Source organism: Sciurus vulgaris (genome assembly GCF_902686455.1).
Source record: "Sciurus vulgaris genome assembly, chromosome: 17".
Classification (NCBI taxonomy): domain Eukaryota; kingdom Metazoa; phylum Chordata; class Mammalia; order Rodentia; family Sciuridae; genus Sciurus; species Sciurus vulgaris.
In genome coordinates this window covers 68,474,308-68,480,722 of record NC_136478.1, presented here as the reverse complement: position 1 = coordinate 68,480,722, position 6,415 = coordinate 68,474,308, and positions in this window count along the sequence as shown.

Here is a 6,415-nt window from a genome sequence, read left to right as displayed (position 1 = left end):
ATCTGATGAGTGGATTCTCTTTCTGCTTCCTGATCACCATGTGTGCCTCTTTCCTCCATGATGTTCTGCTTCACCTGAAGCCCTGTCAAATGGAGCTGGCCTTATATGAACTAAGACCTCTGAAACCTAGAGCCCTCAAATAAACATTTACCCTTCTACAATTGTGCTGGTCAGGTCATTAGTCACCTTTAGTCTATTTTTAATCAGACGTCACGAAAAGTCCAGTGGAATTTGAATTTGCATTTCTCTATTTGCTAGTGATATTGAACATTTTTTCATATATTTGTGAACCAATTGTATTTCTTCTCTGTGAAGAGTCTGTTCAGTTCCCTTGCCCACTTATTGATTGAGTTATTTGTTTTTCTGGTGTCAAGTTTTTTGAGTTCTTTCTATATCCTGGAGATTAATGTTCTATCTGAGGTGCAGGTGACAAAGATTTTCTCCCATTAAGTAGACTCTTTTCACATTTTTTATTTTATTTTATTTATTTATTTAATTTTTGGCTGTGAAGAAGCTTTTCAGTTTGAATCCATTCCATTCATTTATACTCAATTTTACTTCTTGTTATTTAGAAGTCTTGTTGAAGAATTCATTTCCTAAGTCAGCGTGGTGGAGATTTGGGCCTGCTTTTTTTCTTACAAGTGCAGGGCCTTGATTTACTTTGAGTAGAGTTTTGTTCAGGGTGAAAAATAATTTCAATTTCGTACATATTGATTTCCAGTTTTCCCACCACCATTTGTTGAAGAGGCTATCTCTTCTCCAATGTATGTTTGTGGTGCTTTTGCTCAATTTGAGATAACTACATTTATGAGGGTCTGTCTCTGGGTCTTCAGTTCTTCAACATTGTTCTTCATGTCTGTTTTGGTGACAATACCATGTCATTTTTGTTCCTTTAGTTCTGTAGTATAATTGAACTTTTGGCTTTGTTATGCCTCCTGCTTCAGTTTTCTCACTGAGGATTGCTTTGGCTTTCTGGTCCTCTTAGTCTTTCAAATTAATTTGATCACAGCTTTATCTATATTTATAAAGAATGTCATTGGAATTTTAATAGGAATTGCTAAATACGTGTTGCATATTTTTAATTATTTTTTTTATTTTTACAGACTGCATTTGATTCATTGTACACAAATGGGTACAACTTTTCATATCCATGTATAGCACTTTTGATAGTATTTGACATTTGACAGCATTTAATCTGCATATCCGAGAACACTATAGATATTTCCATATTCCAAGGTATTATGAAATTTCTTTTATTAGTGTTTTGTGGTTTTCACAGTAGAGATCTTTCACCTCATTTTAGACTGATTCCCAAATATCTTATCTTCTTTGAAGCTTTTGATTGGGATGGTTTTCCTAATTTGTCTTTCTGTTAATTCATCACTGATGCATAGGAATGCAATCAATTTATGTGTGTTAGTTTTACATCCTGCTACTTTACTGAATTTTTTTGTGAGTTCTAGAAATTTTCTTGTGGAAATCTTTTGGATTTTGTAAATAGAGAGTCATGTTGGCAAAATACAGAAAAGTTCTTTCACTATTCATTTCCCTTTAAATTTTCTGTTCTCTCTAATTTATCCAGCACTATATTTAAAAGAAGTGTGAATGAAGGCATCTCTGTCTTTTTCCAATGTTTAGGGTGAATCCTTTCAATTTTTCTCTACCTAGAATAATGTTGACCTTGGGTTTAGCATATATAGTTTTTGTAATACTCATGTATTTTCCAGCTATCCATCGTTTATCATTTAGAACATGAATGAATGCTAATTTTGTCAAATTCTTTAGACATATCTATTGAGATAATTAATATTAATTTAATGTTTTTGTAGTATTAATTGATATGATGAGTTACATTTATTGATTTCCATTTGTTGAGCCAACTTGCATCCCTGGAATACATCCCACTTGATCACAGTACACTATCTTTTACATATATATTTGTATGTGATTTTCTAGTATTTTATTAACAATTTTGACATCTACATTTATCAGAAATATTGGCCTGAAATTTACTTTCCTTGCTGTGTCTTTGGTTTTAGTATAAGGGCAATAATAGCTTCACAGAATGAGTTTGCAAGGGTTCTCTCCTTTTCTTTTTCAAGGAATAATTTGTGGATTAGTGTCAATCTTCTTTCAAGGTCTGGTAGAATTTGACTGAAAATCTGTCTGGTGCTGGGCTCTCTTTTTTGGTAGGATTTTGATGGTGTTTTCTATTTTATTGCTTGAGATTGATCTGTTTAAATTTTCTGTGTTCCCCTAATTCAGTTAGTATGGGACATATCTTTAGAAATCTGTCAATGTCTTCAAGATAGTCTTTTATTAGAGTATAAGTTTTGACAAAAATAGTTTCTTATTTTCATCTGTAGGCCAGTAGTGTCTTTTATGATATTTTCAGTCCATTCACAAATTTCAGTAATTTGAATTTTATCTCCCTCTTCATTACTTGCTTCAGGGTTTGTCAATTTATGTTTTCTTAAAGAACTGTTCTGTTTCACCAATATTATGTTTTTTTTTCTTTCTTTTCTTTCGATTTCATTGATTTCAGCTCTTTATTTAATTATGTCCTGTATTCCATTGCTTTGGGTATTGATTAGTCCTTTTTCTAGGGGGCTAAGATGTAACGTTAAGTAATTTATTTGTTGACTTTTGTGTTATTTTAGTGAATAAGCTTAATGCAATGAACTTACATCGTATCATTGCCTTCATAGTGTCACAGAGATTTTGAAAGTTTTGTCATTATTCTCATTTGCATCAAAATATTTTTATTTCATTCCTGATTTCTTCTGCTATCCATTGGTCATTCAATAGCATAATATTTAGTCTCCAGGTGTTGGTGTATATTTTATTTTTTGTTTTATCATTGATTTCTAATTTTATTCAATTAAGATATGATAGAATGCAAGATATTCCCTCTACTTTTTTTTTATTTGCTAAGAGCTGAATTGTGGCCCAAGATGTGGTCTATTTGGAGAGGATCCTTGTCTCCTGAAAGTTTATTCAATCCTTGATAGATAAAATATTTTATATATGTCCATTGAGTCTAAATTGTTAATGTATGTTTTATTTCTATAACTTCTTTATTTCTTGTTTGTAGGATCTATCCAGTGGTGAGTGAGGTGTGTTAAAGTTACCTAGGATTATTGCATTGTGGTCTATTTGATTCATGAGATTGAGATTGTTTTGTGTTATATACATATTCCATTGTTCGGAGCATAAATACTTATAATTGTTATGTCTTTTTGAAATATAAATCCCTTAAAGCTGTATGAAATGTTGCCTATTTTCCTTTTGATTAACTTTGGCTTAAAGTACACTTTATGTGTTATGAGAATAGAAATTGTCACTTGTTTACATTATGTATGTAAATGTTATGTTTCTTCTCAACCTCATACTTTTATTCTGTGAATGTCTTTACCTATGAGGTCAGATTTTGGAAAGAGAATATTGGTGGGTCTTGTGTTTTATTACAGTTGGACAGTTTACATCTTATGTTTGATGAGTTTAAGTCATTTACATTCCATGCAATTATTGAGAAATTATTTTTATTCCCTATAATTTTGATTTTTCAAGTCCATTAGTATTAGTTTTTATTTTGATTGACTATTATTCTAGTGTAATATCCCCTTCTGCTGGTTTATTTTATTTTTTTTTTATTTTTTATTATTTTTTTGCTACAGAGGGTTTATTACAGGCACAAGCCCCTGTCCCAATTCCATGCTGAACAGTGATTCACTGACACATTTATTTGTTCTTTTTGACATTTTATTGAGAATATTTCAGAGTGCAGATTTTCTTGTTGCAAATTATGTTAAATTCTGGTTGTTATGGAAGAATTTTATCACATCATCAATTCTGAAGCTTAATTTTGCTGGGTATAATATTCTCACTTGCATCTATTTTCTTTTTAAATTTTTTTCTTAGTTGTAGATGGACACAGCACCTTTATTTTATTTAGTTATTTTCATATGATGCTGAGGATCAAACCAATGGCTCACACTTGTGAGGGAAACACTCCACCACTGACTAGAAGCCATGGCTCAAAGTACTTCCCAAGCCCCAATTTCCATGTTCTTTCAGAGCATTGTATATATTACTCCAAGACCTCATAGCTTTGAGGGTATGGGTGAGAAATCTTTTGAGATCTGGATTGATTTATCCCTAAATGTGACCTGATGTTTTGTATGGCAGGCTTTAAAATTATATCCTTGTTCTGTATGTTAGGCATTTTGTTTCAATGTGCTTCTTTGTAGTTCTGTTGTAATTTTGTATAATTTGGGTCTTCCAAGGCTGCTGTACTTGATTTTTCATTTCATTCCTTAGGTTTGGGAAATATTGTGATATTATTTAAGTGAAAGATTGTGCATTTTTTTGTTTCTCTCTCCTTAATCATTCTGATAAATTGTTAATTCGGTCTTTTCAACTTATCTCACATTTCTTGGAAGTTCTGTTTATGGTCTCTAAAATTCTTTTCTCCATGGACAACTACATTGTCAATATAGCAATAGTTACCTTTAAGCCTTGATTGGCATATGTTGAAACAAACAGCATTGACCTAAGTGCTATGTAAACCCTTAGCCACAGGGCCTCAAGTGGCAATAATATTCAGGTTTCTTCTGGTTCTCTGATAGTTTGGCACACACACTTGATCCAATCTGGCTTTATATTCCATGGTCCTATTGTCTGGATTTTGTTATTTCATTTAATGAGATAATAATCCAGGAAGAAAAAACGTGGTAATTTGTTGGGGTTTGTAGCAACATTGAAGGACCTAGCTCACCTTTATAATCTACCATACATTTTATGGTTTACAGACTTGTACCTTAGGCTAGACCCATGGGATCATATACATTCCTCACCCATTTGTTAGCCGAAACAAAGAATTGAATTTCGTTACAAATCTATAGTATCATATTTTGGCATCTAACAGGGGGCATCATTTTGTGAGTGAAACAGATCAACAGATTTATTGCCTTTTTCAGGATTTCTGTATCTCTTTTTGTTTTTAAATCCTGTATCAAAATTATCAGGTACTTGTTGATCTTTAAAAAATCTCTTATGAAATACACTGAATACCTGGTGTCCTTAAAATTAATCTTTGTCAAAAATACTGGCCACTTGGTGCATTAAAAAATTCTCTATCAGAAATATCAGGTGGTGAGTGCAGTGGTGCATGCCTGTAATTCCGGCATTCAGGAGGTTGAGGTAGTGTATTAACCACAGGATGATGTGAGTTCCAAGTCAGCAACTTATGTAGCAACAGAAAATTAGAAAGACTCTAAGCAACTCGATGAGACTCTGTCTCTAAGTAAAATATTAAAAAAAAATAAGCTTTGGGGATGTGGCTCTGTGGTTATATGCTCCTGGGTACAATGACCAAGACAAAATAATTATTCCAGGCACTTTTTGGTCAGTAGATGGTGACTGTGTGTGCTGGTGCATGCCTCTGTTCCCAGTGGCTTGGCCTCAACAATGTACTGAGGCCCTCCATGAAAAACAAACAATAAATCACTGTGGATAGAGTTCAGTGATTAAGCTCTGCTAGATTCAATCCCTGGTCTTTCTCCCACCAAATGAAAGGATGTCCACATTTCTAAGGGCACAGGGGAAAGTCTTACAAAAGAGAGTCAGACCCCTTCTTCTTCCCTGATGGAGGAAAATAGGTCAAGTTTTGTTTCAACTCAGGTCTTGAGATTCATCTCAAAATTCTGGTGTCAAGGATACGCCTGAGCCTGTACCTGACTGTACTCCTGCTGTCCAGTCAAGTGGTCTTGGGTGGGTATACCAGTTTATCATAAATGTGACCTGCCCCTGTGTAAGCAGGGGTTGGAGGAAGGTCAGTGTTCACCTGGTTGTGGATATAAAGAAGCAGATGTGCTGCAGGTGGGAGTTGGTTTTTATTGACATTACTGATGACACTGGGGGTGATGGAGACTCCAAAGCTGAAGTATCCAGTGGAAGATGATACTTTTATGTAGCACATCTTGAAAGATGACTTCGCATAGGTGTGGCCATGACTCCTTATCTGTGTCTATTTTGGTCACCACATGATCAACAGCAACTTGCAGTTCATAGTCACTGTGCCAGGAAGCTCTTGGGGAGGTGATCATAGAGAGTTTTCTGCTTTTGCAAGGTTCATGGCACTAGTAGAACTTAGAGGATTCTGTGAACATCAGTGATCATCACCATAAATGTCCAGGGAAGCCCTATGATGAGATATGAAATGGAAACCATCTAGTTTCTCAACATTTTTCAGATAAATGGAGGATTGACTCAAAAGATGCATGAGCTGCTCAATTTTGGTCTCCACATACAAGTTGACGTGAGTTGTGACCTTAAATGTATGAGCTATTGTTAGATTTTGCTGATTTGGAATAAGTTAATGAGGTACCTTGAAGTTCAAGTTGCCTGACAATCA